Raw genomic sequence first — 17,502 nt, forward strand, 5'->3', positions numbered from 1 at the left:
GGTAGCGTGGCCGAGCGGTCTAAGGCGCTGGATTAAGGCTCCAGTCTCTTCGGGGGCGTGGGTTCAAATCCCACCGCTGCCAGGTGCTTCTGTCGAGACCCCCTTTCAGCTGGCTTCAGACGAAAGGGAGGGAACTGCTTTTTGGCAGTCTCTCGAGAAACTAAGCAAAGTGTTTAAAGATACTTTCTCAGCTTGACATCAAGGCACAAAACAAAAACCTTCTTGCGTCCTCTCAACCCAAAAGCGCTTTGCCACTTTTTGCGTTATGCAGGGAACGACGTCTGCCCAGATCCCTTTTGTGTCAATGCAAATCGTAGTGTGCCCTCCGTTTTAATGTTGGCTGTGCTGGCGTGCTGCTTCTGTCTGTGAAACTTGAATGTTCTGCTTCTTCACACCAAATCGTCGGCGGGGGTTGAGCTTGTTAAATCTTTGCGCATAGCGCTCCCTTGGAAGTACTTTGTCCAAGTTCAAAAGCAATCGTGGGATTTACTTCATGCGTGCAAAAAGCATGCCTCGCACGACAGATTTAAATGGGGAATGGAGCCTGCTTCTTGCTGTTTTTCCTGTGGTTGCAGTTACAAAGTTGATCGTGCTTTCACATTCTGTTAACAGTATTCACTGGCTGAGCATTATCAGTTGGTTCGTAAAGGAATCTCTGCTTCGGTTCCAGAAAAGTCATCTGTAGTGTGTTTTTTTTTCTGTGCCCATGGCAGTCTTTTAAAGCTGGTAGTAATGGCGGCGAAGTTAATTTTTTATCCTCTTTAAAAGAATAAGAATAAGGACGGGCTGGGGCGAGCTCCATTTACCACTCTTTCAGCTAACCGCCGAACTCGCGAACTGATTACACTGCAGAGCCACAGGCGCCTCGCTTCTCTCCATTCTCTGGGTTAGGGTGAAAAAAAAACTTTGCTGGTATTAGCTGGCCTGCTGGGAGTACCTCTTCTTCACTGATAAGCAAGATTTGTGTTTCATCTTTCGCAAGCTGTATAGATTTCTTTCAAAACAAGTTGTTCCAGAAAGGAAACGAACACTTGCATGCACCTGAATTAAAAGGCATGGGATTTGCCCATAAGTATAAATTCTGTACAGTAAGACAGGAAGAAAGGCACCGCTGGGAATCGGACCCGGGATCTCCTGTTTACTAGACAGGCGCTTTAGCCAACTAAGCCACGGCGCCGGCAAAGTGCTGTCCTTTGACAGCCACTTGGACACGTCTCAACTGCTCTGAGACATCTGCGTTCGGTGTGCACCGAGCCTGCTCGCCTTGCAAGTTGCCTCATTTACATGCGATAGTTCCACCACTAAGAGAAAGGATGAGAAATGGCTTTTATCTGTCACTTTTCATGTCAGAGGATCTCAATCTGCTTTCTCTGTACAAGAGGATGTCCAACTCATGTAGCTAAAGACGTAGACGAAAGTGCTCCACTGAAATCTTGATCTCACAACCCTCGGCATGACTCCGCTGTGTTCTGCTTTAGACAAAGGGGGGAAAAGACTTCTTTCATCACACGTTTTGCACTGTTTACGGTGTTTGCAGTGCTCTTTCTTAAATGAAAACCAGGAATCGGCACCATATGAGGTGAGACTAGATAATATTGAACAAGTAGCCTCGCCATTCCATGCGTGACGTGAGCAAAGTGTAATTCCTGTCTTTATAGTGTGCTTGTTAGAGACATAGCTGGCACCCAGAGCGCTTTAAATCCGGGAGTCAGCAGCCCAAGACGAGAGTTTCCTTCGTCTATGTTTTTTGCGTGAAGGGGGAAACCATGCGTGTGCTGCAAACAATCTTAGTATCGAAGTGCCGTCCCACATAACCGATCCGAACAATCTGCTTTACAGAGGAGCACTGCCGGAGCTTATCGTTGGCAAACTGAAGACCAGGCTGACCTCTTCTGTGACTCTTGAACACTGAGTCTCAAGGTTGTGAATTCAAGCTCCACGCTGGCGGGAAATTCCATAGGTAATGATCACATTTTCTTGCATGCTAATCAAAAGAAATATTAAGAAACTTTTCCCGATACCAGTTTTTTACAAAAGTAAAGGCACACGGCACATGTGTGCCACATCACGTCCGAGTTTAGTGACAACTACCTCAGAGATTGTAAGCTGGGTAGTTTCAGATCAGATCACTTTTTTTATCAAAGGTTCAAGCAAACCCGAATACTTTTGCAAGAGACATTTCAGAATCCCAGTCAAATCCAGTAAGATTGCTGGATCCTTTTAATTCGACTGAACTATAGCACAGATCTGCAGTCCACCATTAGAATACTGTGGGTGTGTTGTATAAGCCATACCGCCCAAAATAGTTCTAAAACAGGAGAAGCATCCTCGTTTAGGAATGTGGTATAAAGTGAAATGGTCTGGGAAGAGTCCTACGTTTGAACAGTTCAAAATAGACGTAAAGGGGTATTTACGGACTCTTTCGAAATGTAAGAACAAGCTGTGCGGACCTTATCTTTATTTACTTTGTGTAATCATTTTTCATAAAGTGTCATTGTATTATAGCATGTGCCCCTGACGATTTTCTTGATACGTTATATGTGCTCTTGTTTGTATTGTAAGTAGTTTTGTTGTTCAAATAAAACGTAAAAGACACAACTTTCCGGATGCGGCTGCTGTAAAAATAAAATGACATCAAGGGTGCTGTACGCAGAGGTCTGAAACCTGCTCAACAGAAGATCTTTATCAAGAGGTGTTAAAGAAGTAGAGATCTCGCCATGAGAGGGGAAGCATCTCAGAAAAAGCAGGTGCAGTCGGTTCCACGGTCATAACGCCACTAATTCGGGCGACAAGAGCAAAACCCACCCGGCTTCCTCCGGGCAAGTAATGAGACAAAGAGACAGTGCACAGCGGGTAGCGTGGCCGAGCGGTCTAAGGCGCTGGATTAAGGCTCCAGTCTCTGCGGGGGCGTGGGTTCAAATCCCACCGCTGCCAGGTTCTTCTGTCGAGACCCCCTTTCAGCTGGCTTCAGACGAAAGGGAGGGAACTGCTTTTTGGCAGTCTCTCGAGAAACTAAGCAAAGTGTTTAAAGATACTTTCTCAGCTTGACATCAAGGCACAAAACAAAAACCTTCTTGCGTCCTCTCAACCCAAAAGCGCTTTGTCACTTTTTGCGTTATGCAGGGAACGATGTCTGCCCAGATCACTTTTGTGTCAATGCAAATCGTAGTGTGCCCTCCGTTTTAATGTTGGCTGTGCTGGCGTGCTGCTTCTGTCTGTGAAACTTGAATGTTCTGCTTCTTCACACCAAATCGTCGGCGGGGGTTGAGCTTGTTAAATCTTTGCGCATAGCGCTCCCTTGGAAGTACTTTGTCCAAGTTCAAAAGCAATCGTGGGATTTACTTCATGCGTGCAAAAAGCATGCCTCGCACGACAGATTTAAATGGGGAATGGAGCCTGCTTCTTGCTGTTTTTCCTGTGGTTGCAGTTACAAAGTTGATCGTGCTTTCACATTCTGTTAACAGTATTCACTGGCTGAGCATTATCAGTTGGTTCGTAAAGGAATCTCTGCTTCGGTTCCAGAAAAGTCATCTGTAGTGTGTTTTTTTTTCTGTGCCCATGGCAGTCTTTTAAAGCTGGTAGTAATGGCGGCGAAGTTAATTTTTTATCCTCTTTAAAAGAATAAGAATAAGGACGGGCTGGGGCGAGCTCCATTTACCACTCTTTCAGCTAACCGCCGAACTCGCGAACTGATTACACTGCAGAGCCACAGGCGCCTCGCTTCTCTCCATTCTCTGGGTTAGGGTGAAAAAAAAACTTTGCTGGTATTAGCTGGCCTGCTGGGAGTACCTCTTCTTCACTGATAAGCAAGATTTGTGTTTCATCTTTCGCAAGCTGTATAGATTTCTTTCAAAACAAGTTGTTCCAGAAAGGAAACGGACACTTGCATTCACCTGAATTAAAAGGCATGGGATTTGCCCATAAGGATAAATTCTGTACAGTAAGACAGGAAGAAAGGCACCGCTGGGAATCGGACCCAGGATCTTCTCTTTACTAGACAGGCGCTTTAGCCAACTAAGCCACGGCGCCGGCAAAGTGCTGTCCTTTGACAGCCACTTGGACACGTCTCTACTGCTCTGAGACATCTGCGTTCGGTGTGCACCGAGCCTGCTCGCCTTGCAAGTTGCCTCATTTACATGCGATAGTTCCACCACTAAGAGAAAGGATGAGAAATAGCTTTTATCTGTCACTTTTCATGTCAGAGGATCTCAATCTGCTTTCCCTGTACAAGAGGATGTCCAACTCATGTAGCTAAAGACGTAGACGACAGTGCTCCACTGAAATCTTGATCTCACAACCCTCGGCATGACTCCGCTGTGTTCCGCTTTAGACAACGGGGGGAAAAGACTTCTTTCATCACACGTTTTGCACTGTTTACGGTGTTTGCAGTGCTCTTTCTTAAATGAAAACCAGGAATCGGCACCATATGAGGTGAGACTAGATAATATTGGAACAAGTAGCCTCGCCATTCCATGCGTGACGTGAGCAAAGTGTAATTCCTGTCTTTATAGTGTGCTTGTTAGAGACATAGCTGGCTCCCAGAGCGCTTTAAATCCGGGAGTCAGCAGCCCAAGACAAGAGAGTTTCCTTCGTCTATGTTTTTTGCGTGAAGGGGGAAACCATGCGTGTGCTGCAAACGATCTTAGTATCGAAGTGCCGTCCCACATAACCGATCCGAACAATCTGCTTTACAGAGGAGCACTTCCGGAGCTTATCATTGGCAAACTGAAGACCAGGCTGACCTCTTCTGTGACTCTTGAACACTGAGTCTCATGGTTGTGAATTCAAACTCCACGCTGGTGGGAAATTCCATAGGTAATGATCACATTTTCTTGCATGCTTCTGTAGGGTTTGGGCATTTACTTGGACAATTATTAATTGTAGCAGTAAATCACAAAATTGATTCTTTTGATGGCTTTAGAATCCAACCATGCAATATAACTCAAACAACGCACACACACAGGTACTAATACACGAGGATACATTTATTAATACATAGAATATGCATATAAACAGATCTTATCGAGAGGGTTATCAGAATACAAAAGATATATATTCAGTCAGTTACAAAGAGTTACATATATCAAGAGGACATACATTCAGTATATCATTCATTTAGACCGTTTCGTAATTGAACTTGGTTATAACTTCTACATTAGATACTCAAAACAAGTACATAACTCTTGTTGGGATAACAATTGAATTCTCGAGCAGTAATGCAGTGAAGTTGAATACTCATCCAATCTCTGGGGATTCAGATCTCCTGCGGGCACAAAGAAACAGTTGCAGGCTGTTGCTGTCCAATCTGCGCTCTCTGGCTCGGTGCCAGGCTGTGCTGTGCGGCTTGTGACGGTGCGCTGCTGATGCTCTCTGAATACTGGCTAGTTAGTTTTGGCTGAAACTAGCGAAGTTTGTGCACAGGAGAAAAGATGACTGTGAGTCCCAGCAGGTCAGGAAGAAGACCAGTTCGTTCCTGATGAAGTGCTAGTTCTGAATAGTAATTCAGCTGTCCACAGTTCTGACCTTTTCACCAGGCCTGCTGCTGGTGCTAACCTCGGGTGGATCCTCTGGTTACTCTCTGGCAACCTCCGCTCTCGACTCTTAGAACAAAGGAAAGTTCTGGCACTCGGACACACTGGCCGTTCCGTGGTTGTCCGGGCTGAGTCTCAGGATGGTCAGGAGGCGCGCTGCGAGAATGTCCTGCCCTTGGGAGCCTTCTGCTCCTGGGCCGTCCTGCCCTGGAATTCTCCTTTGAATTCCCTTTAGAAAAGTCCACAGAATTCTACACTTAAGGCTCTCTGTGTTGCCTGTTTTTACCTGGAAGAACTTCAGCTCGTTGATTGGCTGAAAGTTCCATGGGCATCAGAGTCCCACGTGGGTTACTCGGCCCTACCAGTCCCTGATTGGTTGATCAAGGTGAGATATGAGTCACTTACTCCTGACACTTAGGAATGCAATCCAGATGTCCATCTGGCACTCCCTAGACAGATAGGCGCCAATGGATGCCTATTGATCATGATAGCCAGGCTTAGCTAAGTGCACCCCCCTTTGGGAGCTGTCCCTTATCAAAAGAAAACATCTTTAAATCAGCCTGCATGAATAGTTTCTCTGTGGCTGCACCACAGAGATGAACAGAGAGATGAGGCCTCATTTGGGAAAGCACTGAAACACTTAATTCTGTCTTATTAACAAGCATTGCCGCTACACTGGGATAGGACATTCCACACTGGAGTATTATTATTGAGAGACAGGATCACTGTCTGTTCCCCAGGCTGGGGCAGGAGATCCCACACTGTATCATTATTATTGAGAGACAGGCTCACTGTCTCTTCCTAAGGCTGGGAAAGGAGGTCTCACGCTGTATTATTATTATTATTGAGAGACAGGTTCACCGTCTGTTCCTCAGGCTGGGACAGGAGATCACACACTGTATTATTATTTCTGAGAGACAGGCTCACTGTCTGTTCTTCAGGCTGGGGCAGGAGATCACATTGTATTATTATTTTTGAGAGACAAGCTCACTGTTCCTCAGGCTGGAACAGGAGATGACACACTGTATTATTATTATTGAGAGACAGCCTCAGTGCCCCCCAGGCTGGGTCAGGAGATCACACACTGATCTATTATTATTGAGAGACAAGCACACTTTTTGTTCCTCAGACTGGGACAGGACATCCCACACTGGATTATTATTATTGAGAGACAGGATCACTGTCTGTTCCTCAGGCTAAGAAAGGAGCTCACACACTGGATTATTATTATTGAGAGATAGGTTTACTCTCTGTTCCCCAGGCTGGGACAGGAGATCACACACTGTATTATTAATATTGAGAGGCAGGCTCACTGTCTCTTCCTCAGGCTGGGACAGGAGGTAACACACTGTATTATTATTATTACTGAGATACAGGCTCACTGTCTGTTCCTCAGACTGGGACACGAGATCACACACTGTATTTTTATTATTGAGAGACAAGCTCACTTTTCCTCAGGCTGGGACTGGAGATCACACACTGTTCTATTATTAGTGAGAGACATGCTCACTGTTTGTTCCCCAGACTGGGACAGGACATTCCACACTGGATTATTATTATTGAGAGTCTGGCTCCCTGTTCCCCAAGCTGGGACAGGAGGTCACACACTGTATTATTATTATTATTGAGAGACAGGCTCGCTGTCTGTTCCTCAGGCTGGGACAGGAGATCACACACTGTACTATTATTATTGAGAGACAGGCTCAGTGTTCCCCAGGCTGGGACAGGAGATCACACACTTTATTATTATTATTGAGAGACAGGCTCACTGTTTGTTCCTCAGGCTGGGACTGGAGATCACACACTGTTCTATTATTATTGAGAAACAGGCTCGCTGTCTGCTCCTCAGGCTGGGACAGGAGATCACACACTGTATTATTATTGAGAGACAGGGTCACTGTCTGTTCTTCAGGCTGGGATAGGAGATCACGCACTGTATTATTATAATTGAGAGACAGGCTCGGTGTCTGTCCCTCATGCTGGGAGAGGAGATCACACACTGTATTATTATTATTGAGAGACAGGTTCGGTGTCTGCTCCTCAGGCTGGGACAGGAGATCACACACTGTTGTAGTGTGCTCTCACGAGGCACCAGTTCTGTAGGGGTTTGTGCATTTACTGGGACAATTATTAATTGTGGCAGTTAATCACAAAATTGATTCTTTTAATGGTCTCAGAATCCAACCATGCGAGATAACTCAAACAACGCACACACAGGTACTAATACACGAGGATACATTCATTAATATATATAATATGCATGTAAACCAAACAGATCTTATCGTAAGGGTTATCAGAATACAAAAGATATATATTCATTCAGTTACAAAGAGTTACACATATCAAGAGGACATACATTCGGTATATCATTCATTTAGACCGTTTCGTAATTTAACTTGGTTACAACTTCTGCATTAGATACTCAAAACAAGTACATAACTCTTAGGAATTACATTGATATCAACTGGTTGCGATAACAATAGAATTCTGGAGCAGTAATGCAGTGAAGTTGAATACTCTTCCGATCTCTGGGTATTCAGATCTCCTGCGGGCACAAAGAAACAGTTGCAGGCTTGTTGCTGTCCAATCCACACTCTCTGGCTCCGTGCCAGGCTGTGCTGTGCGGCTTGTGACGGTGCGCTGCTGATGCTCTCTGAATACTGGCTAGTTAGTTTTGGCTGAAACTAGCGAAGTTTGTGCACAGGAGAAAAGATGACTGTGAGTCCCAGCAGGTCAGGAAGAAGACCAGTTCGTTCCTGATGAAGCGCTAGTTCTGAATAGTAATTCAGCTGTCCACAGTTCTGACCTTTTCACCAGGCCTGCTGCTGGTGCTAACCTCGGGCGGATCCTCTGGTTACTCTCTGGCAACCTCCGCTCTCGACTCTTAGAACAAAGGAAAGTTCTGGCACTTGGACACACTGGCCGTTCCGTGGTGGTCCAGGCTGAGTCTCAGGATGGTCAGGAGGCGCGCTGCGAGAATGTTCTGCCCTTGGGAGCCTTTCTGCTCCTGGGCCGTCCCGCCCTGGAATTATCTCACAGCCCTGGAATTCTCCTTTGAATTCCCTTTAGAATAGTCTTGGAGCTCTGTGTTGCCTGTTTTTACCTGGAGGAACTTCAGCTTGTTCATTGGATGAAAGTTTCATGGGCATCAGAGACCCACGTGGGTTACTCTGCCCTACCAGTCCCTGATTGGTTGATCAAGGTGAGATATGAGTCACTTACTCCTGACACTTAGGAATGCAGTCCAGATGTCCATCTGGCACTCCCTAGACAGATGGGCGCCAATGGATGCCCATTGATCATGATAGCCAGGCTTAGCTAAATGCATCCCCATTTGGGAGCTGTCCCTTATCAAAAGAAAACATCTTTAAATCAGCCTGCCTGAATAGCTTCTCTGTGGCTGCACCACAGAGATGAAGAGAGAGATGGGGCCTCATTTGGGAAAGCACAGCAACACTTAATTCTGTCTTATTAACAAGCATTGCCGCTACAATTAGTAGAAAGAAAGATACAATGTTTTGAAAATGTAATATGTTTTAAAGGATTAAAGGGAAAATAAATACTTTATATACGCAAACTAATTCAACTGAGCTCCTCTAAACAATATCGCCTGAAGAATTGCCAAAGCACAGTGTATCAATTTGGGTGACACTGGGGGAAAAGGATCACAACATTCTACACATTCTCACAATATTACACGCACGGAAACCAATATTTACCACTAGGATAGAATGCAGCATAGAACAGTTGGATAGAAGGTTAGTGTAACTCTATAGTGCATCACAGAGGTCAGTCTCTTCCCCCTCATTATGCAGGCTGACTTCACTGTCCTCCAGCGATAGTCAGCTGTAATCACTGATGCAGACATGATGTTAATACTCTGACAGCATCTTGGCTGATTTGGTTAAAGTGTTTTCCTATTAAACAGGAGATTCTGCGCTCAAATCCCAGCAGTGTCTTTCTTCCTGTCTTGTCTTACAAAATGTATCACTATGGATGATTACATGCAGCTTGATTTTGTTTAATGCAAGTTTTCATTCCCTTTCTGATGGCTCTCTAAAGTAATTTTTAAAAGTACTAATCGGGATGGATTACTGTACATATCCTCAGTAAAGGGGAATATATAAGTAGTGACTATCCAAATTGCATTTTTGTGTGAAACACATTTCAGAAAATCGAAAACCAATTTTCAAAACTCACAATAACAAGACAAAGGCAAAACATAAGTTCACTTTCACTTTATGCATATTTACCACAACCTTGCCTTCTGATCATAAAAAGTCTTAATTTTAATATAGCAGTTTTAAATGGGACATTCAGAACATGGCATATGAGAATATATGGTTAACCGAGGATGAGCAAAGGATGATCGCACTTTCTGCTTATTGCTATGAACCTACCCCTGGTTATAAAAATGTCTCAAAATTCTGACACTGAGGTGTGAGACACAATGCAACAGGCTCTCATAATCCCGAAATACAAGAAATTTTACTGTAGCGTTTTATAAATTTGACCCTGTGAACATTGCATGTCCCTCCTTACTCATTACCAAAACATCTCAATGTCCCGGCACTATGTACATTTGTAATTACAACACTTCACTGTTTCATTTATGAGTTGTGACATTGTGAACATGGCATGTTAAAGTATATAGAAAATCTAGATCAGAACAGGCTAAATGCAATTCCTAGTGATTTATCATTTTCTTACTTTCTAAATGAAAAAAAATATTTTTTCAGTGATTATGACACGTCAGTATGACATAAAATATGCTTCAATGACAGAATAAATAATAATAATAAATAATCATGGAAAAAATACCCAAAGTGGACATTCATAGTTGTGATTATAGAATGTTAGATATCGGGTGGGTAGCTGCGTCAGCATGCGTAGGCTGCAAAGGAACAAGTAAAGGACTATTCCAGCTGAAAAGAGAAGAAAAGAATCACAATGTTTCGGCTGTGGAGCCTTCTTCAGGTGTCCGAAAGACAGGGCAGTAAGCAAAGATAATTTTCTTTTTATCTTTGCTGAATGCAGTTTATCGCTGATGACATCAAAGACATTAAGGACATTAAGGAGTTTTTACGGCTAACAGCTCCACATCAACTTCCTTTCATAACTTTCATAACTAACCTCATCAGATCCTTCAACTCTTTTCTTGGGTGAATATGGTTTTCTGGGGAGTTGCGATGTTGGGCATACAGTAACTGGACATTTCCCGGTAATTCTGACACCTGTTAAGCACTCGCATTTCCTGCAAATATTAAAATGGTAAAGGTTTCGCTGAGAAATCCAATCGACCTTTGCGAAGACAATGTTTACATCGCAACAGAAACCCGTCCTTTGGTGGACTCAAACCACCGACTTTTCAGTTAACAACCGAATGCGCCACACAGACGGAATGGTGGATTCGTGTCTCACATCACAACTTTCCGGTTAAAAAAAAATATTTTTTTGCCAGCTGGCAATATTTCTTCTGCACTGATAATCAAGAATTGAATTTAATTTCTCGCAAGCTGTGTGAATTTATTGAAATACAAGTTTTCCAGAAAGGAAATGAATACATGAATTTAACGAAATCAAGCCCTTTGTGATAGTCCGAAATGGTACGTTATGTACCACAAGATAGGAAAAAAAACATGATTGGGATTTTAAGCTACTGTACGTGACCTATGGTACCAGACCGGGGTAAAGTTAGCTTGAAGTTCGAAAACGATTTTGGCACGCCTGTAGCGTTTACACGAAACCTCTTAGAATCGCGAGAATACTTGCTTTGTGCATAAAATACATTGTGAATGCTTTCTCAGCCTTTACTTTTTCATGCGGATAGGCAATAAAACATCAACACCACTCACCCTGAGCACTGGAACCCCACAAGGCTGCTGTCTGAGTCCAAGGTTGTACTCCCTATTTACTCACGACTGCACAGCAAGACACAGCAATAACCGCATCATTAAGTTTGCCGATGACACCACTATAATAGGACTGATCAGTGATGATGACGAGTCCACTTACAGGGATGAAGTTGTACAGCTGCTTAGGTGGTGTCATAGCAATAACCTGGACTTGAACATAAAGAAAACGAAAGAGCTAATAGTGGACTTTCGGAGACACAGGCCACACACTCACAGCCCACTCAGTATTGATGGAACGGAAGTGGAAACAGTCACCAGCTTTAGGTTTTTGGGAATTCACATCTCTAAAGATCTAACCTGGACTGTGAACACTGACTCTATCATGAAGAAGGCTCAGCAGCGCCTTTATTTCTTGAGGTGCCTCAAGCGATGGGGGATGCCAACACATGTGTTGGTGAACTTCTACCGCTGCACTATCGAGAGCGTCCTCACCAACGGGATCACCGTGTGGTATGGCAACACCTCTTCGCGAGAAAGAAAGGCACTGCAGAGAATGGTCAATATGGCCCAGAAGATCATCGGCTGCGGTCTCACCGAGATTAAACAGCTCTATGAGGACCGCTGCCGTGGTAGAATTCTGGCCATCACAGAGGACAGTCACCACCCCGGGCATGAGCTCTTCACCCCACTGCCCTCAGGCAAGAGATATAAGAGCATACGGACACTTACCACTAGATTCTTCAATAGCTTCTATCCACAAGCAGTGAGACTGGCGAACACATTTAGCCATCCCCCTCGGACCACACCTACACCATCACCATCTACCTCATTGTAATTTATTAATTGTACGTCTCCAGTCATTGTTTACACGTCTGTATTGTTTACAGTCAAACTGTCTGCATGTTTACTTGCACATTGTCTATTGTTTGTTTGTACATTGTCTTGATGCACTGTTTGCACTTTGTTTTGTTTTTTACACTTGTTTTATAATCGAGAGACTTTCTGTAAGTAAGAATTCCATTGTACCAGTACCGGTTACATATGGCAATAAAGTTCAAGTTCAAGTTCAAGTTTATATTACATTTTTTTGGACCAAGCACGAATATTCTTTTGTCCATATCTTCGCAACGGAAGCACAGAACGCCTTCAAACCAAATGCATTTTAAAGACCACGACGTGGATATTTCCACAGCCTCTACATCAAAGTATCAGTGAGCTAATTATCTTTTTTTAAACCTCCGGTTTTTCATCGATGAGTAATTACGCACTAACTGGAACCCGGGGGACCGCTGTATACACAAGTTCACAACGCGAGAAATACTGTTCAATACGGCTTTATGCGAAAAACCCGTATATGACCATAGGAAGCATAACTGTGCAGTCTCCAATTACCCAGACTGTAAGCACGGGAATAAAGCTTTGTCTGAATTCTGAAACCCTTCCTTTACGTCCTGTTTTCATTCAGGTAAGAGTCAACTATATGCAAAATACTACTGACAGCAAGAAGATTAAAATATTCTTTACTCAGCAGCTTATTAAACACAGCTCCCATGATGTTCAAACCGATTTTTTACACAGAACACTGACACAGCTTTGCGTTCTGAATCTCTTTTTCTCGTGTGTTTATTTAATGTGGCACAATGTACTGGGATAGGGGTATTCTGTTCACAAACCAATATCATTTAAACCACAGCACCCACAATGCTGCAAGTAAGTGTTTTGCACACTAAGCAGAGAGCGATGTCTTCCTCGTTAGTATAGTGGCAAGTATCCCCACCTGTCACGCGGGAGACCAGGGTACATCAGGACATGCATTGAAGTGAAAGCAGGATGCGCTGCGACATCCACTGTGCAGATCCCGCCACACTAAGAGGTGAGTGGGTCTGATCGATCACAGCGCTAGGCGAATCCCCAAACAGTGTGCGTGGCAACAAACGAAACGGGCCTGTTTCCGCCCGGTTTCGATCCGGGGAAATCGGGCCCAGTAGTGGCGGGATCTGTACAGTGCATGTCGCAGCGCTTCAATGTGCTTCCTGATGTCCTACCCCGAGAACAGAAAAGACAGCATCCACAGCAACAACAGCTCAGGTCTCTGCACAGGAGCTAAGCTGCCCTCATCTCCTCTGCTCTGCGGCTCCTGCGGAGTGGAGTCCTGCCTGGAGCCGTGTTTGCAGGCGGCGGCTCCCCGCGCCCTGTCTGTACGTCATGTCCAAGAGCTCCTAGGAGGAAGAGAGAGCCCTCCCACTCGGGGGCTTTTCCACGGTCTGTGTGAGGAGGGACGGGTGTGTCCAGTAGCTGGAAGCGGAAGCCTGGGGCGGCGGAGAGGTGTGATCGTGCAGACCTTGAGGTGTCACCTCTTTGTCTGCTTTCCCGCCCCCCTCCGCCCAAGCTCTGCTCCAAAGTAGCCCGGCAACCCCTCACACCTGCACGTGTCACAACCTAAGGTGCGGTCATGAGACACCCATGGGGTGTCGTTCTGTTCTTGCTAATTGTTTCCTGCCCGTCGCAGGCAGGAGTCCATGCGAGGAAGATGCGCTGGACAGAGCTCAGAGGGCGCAGCTGGGTGGCTTTCCTTCTGAGTGACGTTCCTGCAACACTCTCCCGCTACTCTTGGTGCGCTCATGCCACAACACAGGAAGGCTGGAGCAGGTGGGTGTGGGCTTTGCGCACTGCCGAAATAGCTCAGTTGGGAGAGCGTTAGACTGAAGATCTAAAGGTCCCTGGTTCGATCCCGGGTTTCGGCGTTTTGTTTCATCGCGCCCTTTGTTCCTCTCTCCAGCGCCACCTGCCTAAAGTGACGCGTCCCTTTCTCAGCCCGAAACGCAAGCGAGACACCAGCAGCAGTCCCTGCAGGTTTCCGTAGTGTAGCGGCTATCACGTTCGCCTAACACGCGGAAGGTCCCCGGTTCGAGACCGGGCGGAAACAGCCTCGTTTTGCAAGCTCCTGTACTTCACAGAGGTCTTGAGCGACCGGTCATTTGTTCCCAATGTATTTCCGGTGACTTCGTGCACTCTTGTACCAAACGCACGTTCCTTCTGTACGTGGAGCCGATCATTTGCAATTGGGCTGTGCCGGCAAACCAGGACGAGCTCTGTCGGCTCAAAAGCAGCGCAGGACCTGCAAGAACAACAGAAAGATTAGCATCCAGCGGGGGCCTCTTAGTGAGCCCAAGAGCTCATCAAGAATCGGCTCCAGCAACAGGGCCGGGCGCATTGTTCCATTCTCCGCCCACTCTCGGTGTAAACAAGTCCCTCCTGGTCTCTGCTTGAAATGCACTTTCCTGCGTTTGCTTTGGTGTAACTGGCTTCCCCTGCATGGGCGAATGTGAAGAAGATCCTTAGTAGTCATTGAAGAAAACCGAGAAGAGGTCGGAGTGGCCTCTGTCGTTCATCGTTCATCAGTCAGGCAGTACTCCTCTGTAAAGCGCCGTTCGTTCACATCGATTGGCTTTTTTTTGCCTTCATTCGTGCGAGTAGTAAAAGCAGACGCCCCTATTCTGCCGTGATCCGGATTCGAACCGGGGTTGTTGCGGCCACAACGCAAAGTACTGACCACTATACGATCACAGCGAGTTACCGAGACACACGCGGCAGGGCGGAAAGGGCTGTGCTCTCTTCGTGTGACATAATTCGGAAAAGTCCTGACGTTGCATTTCAACTGAGCCCCAGTATACATCGACCCTTCGACACTCTGAGTGACAACCCTCTTGCGTGTTTTCTCATATTTATGTAGTTTGCTTGCATGATGCCGGGAACAGCATGGTTGTTCGCTGCCATATAGTCTAGCGGTTAAGGTTCGTGGTTTTCACCCAGGCGGTTCGACTCGGTTTTGCCTCCTGCTTTCCAAAAGATCAGCACCGTGTACGAAAGAGCCGCATTAAAACTACTCGAACGTGCAAAACGTGCGAGAAGAGGGGGCGCTTGTTTCCAACCGAAACTTCTCGCGTGTGAGACGAGCTGATCATCGCAGTGGGAGGGTTACTCTGGTAGACAGGGCTGACCTTCGGCAATAGGATTTATAGTCTCCAAGATGATATTTGCACTTTCTGGAGAGGCGATTTTCTCCACTTCAGTAGCCCGATTTCGTCGATTGCGTGGAGAGGGCTGTAGAATGTGGCGCCGCCTTTCCTGCTCCGTCCATGACAGGCGTGCTGGTCTCTGGAGAGAGAGCACGGTCCATCAGCGCACTCCAATAAAGGCACTGGAAGCAGCTGAATCGCATTGGCGAAGCTCAGCGCTGGGCCGCTGGGCACGTCTTACCACCGTTTCCGTAGTGTAGTGGTTATCACGTTCGCCTCACACGCGAAAGGTCCCCGGTTCGAAACTGGGTGGAAACTTCTCAAAGCGTTCTTTGTGCATCGAACAGACCCACTCACCTCTTATTGTGGCGGGATCTGCACAGTGCATGTCGCAGCGCTTCCTGCTTTCACTTCAATGTGCTTCCTGATGTTGAGTCGTGTGCCGTGCGGAGGCTCTGAAAGCGAGAGCAATGAAAAGGTGCACGACGCTGTGAAAGAAAACAGAGATGTGAAAGGCAGTCATTTCTCTAAGGAGGTGAAAGAAAAGCTACTCCCCGTCGGGGAATCGAACCCCGGTCTCCCGCGTGACAGGCGGGGATACTTGCCACTATACTAACGAGGAAGACATCGCTCTCTCCAACCCCCGGCATCGTGTCCCGACCCAGCATGCTGGAAGCTGACGCGTGCTGTGATCCCTTTACGGAGCAGAAATGACAACCGAGGAGCCGAGAGATCATTTCAGCATGTCGCGTCTGAACGGAAAACACAAACGACCAACTCGGAATGACTTGCCTTTGACGCTTTTCAAAGCGTTCTTTGTGCACGACGACTGCGCCGCTTACCAGATACAAATGGGTTGTACAACTTTGAACTAGCAAATGGAAGAGGGCTGAAGTAAGAGACAAGATGTAAGAAGGGTTAACTTAAGTCAGTTCTGCCTGAAAATTAGACTTCTAAGCAACAGGGGTTTATGGCAGGAAAGGGGGTTAACTGATAAGGATTCCAGATGCGAGGGGGCATAATCTTAAACTGACCATTTGGCCAGGGTCTCTTAACTGGCCAAATACCATGACCCCCCCCCCCCCCCCTTACCATAACACCGAATGACGTCTGAAGCAGCAAGGAAGGACTATATAACCTACAAGTTTGTACCGGCACATCGAACAATACTTCGGTTTTGTTGTTTCTTGCTTGAAACAAGACTTCGGCTTTATTGTTCCTTGCATGCAATACACTCATCTGTTTTACTTCATCTCAGGATCCAGAACCTTATTCCTTCTGTTACAACAAATTTGGCGTAGTCAGCGGATGCTCCAGAAGGCGCAAAACTTCCCATCGGTAGGAGAGACGGTCAGCGCTCACATTACTAAGAGGTAAGGACTCCTCTTTTTTAAAAAAAAAAGTCCCGACTCTCTCTGATCGATTGGGAAATCTCTGCTCCCTGCGAGAATCGCCTGAGATGACGGAGTAAACGTGAGTTCCTGAATTCCTCTGGCCCGGGGAAGACACCGGTGTATGTAATGGGTGGTTTGCTGTAAGCCCAGAATTTGGTCTGGCAGGCGGTCCGCGGTATTGTGTACAGGCGTTCGAAGCTGGTGTAGGCGTCCCACACTGACAGATTGAAGAAACTGAGTCTCTTTAGTCTGAAGGGAGTGTCTCACACTGACAGGCCGGAGGAACTGAGTCTCTTTAGTCTGAAGGGAGTGTCTCACACTGACAGGCCGGAGGAACGGAGTCTCTTTAGTCTGAAGGGAGTGTTTCACACTGACAGGCCGGAGGAACTGAGTCTCTTTAGTCTGAAGGGAGTGAACCCAGGTGCCCTGTGCTGAGCCAGGATCAGGGTGGAGTGGCGATTGCCATGATCCGGCGAGCACAAAGCTTCATCAGCTGCCCTTTGCCACAGGAGGTAAGAGGATGTCCAGTGATGACGTGCTTCCCTGTCCGTCGTGGCAGTGAACAGGTCCTGGTTACAGGATCTCTAAAAAGGAAATAAAGACTGAAATCAGATCCGACCCACCATGCTGCCACGGCGACGGTGCACTGCCCAGTGAAAGTGGCAGCCTGTCCCTGGACTGTGGGTGGAAACTGGAGCACCTG

General features: G+C 46.2%; 5 non-coding genes across 5 annotated transcripts; 4 read left to right on the forward strand and 1 right to left on the reverse strand.

Moving 5' to 3' along the window:
• Nucleotides 1-82, forward strand: trnal-aag (transfer RNA leucine (anticodon AAG)). Its single transcript has one exon. It is a non-coding gene; the product is annotated as a tRNA-Leu (tRNA).
• A 2,770-nt stretch (nt 83-2,852) lies between these two features.
• trnal-aag (transfer RNA leucine (anticodon AAG)) lies at nt 2,853-2,934 on the forward strand. The gene has a single exon. It is a non-coding gene; the product is annotated as a tRNA-Leu (tRNA).
• Nucleotides 2,935-14,057: 11,123 nt separating this feature from the next.
• On the forward strand, nt 14,058-14,130 carry trnaf-gaa (transfer RNA phenylalanine (anticodon GAA)). Its single transcript has one exon. It is a non-coding gene; the product is annotated as a tRNA-Phe (tRNA).
• A 109-nt stretch (nt 14,131-14,239) lies between these two features.
• Nucleotides 14,240-14,312, forward strand: trnav-aac (transfer RNA valine (anticodon AAC)). The gene has a single exon. It is a non-coding gene; the product is annotated as a tRNA-Val (tRNA).
• Nucleotides 14,313-15,955: 1,643 nt separating this feature from the next.
• trnad-guc (transfer RNA aspartic acid (anticodon GUC)) lies at nt 15,956-16,027 on the reverse strand. The gene has a single exon. It is a non-coding gene; the product is annotated as a tRNA-Asp (tRNA).
• Nucleotides 16,028-17,502: the final 1,475 nt, after the last annotated feature.

Source organism: Lepisosteus platostomus, chromosome 5 (assembly GCF_059453375.1).
Source record: "Lepisosteus platostomus isolate fLepPlt1 chromosome 5, fLepPlt1.hap1, whole genome shotgun sequence".
Taxonomy (NCBI): Eukaryota; Metazoa; Chordata; class Actinopteri; order Semionotiformes; family Lepisosteidae; genus Lepisosteus; species Lepisosteus platostomus.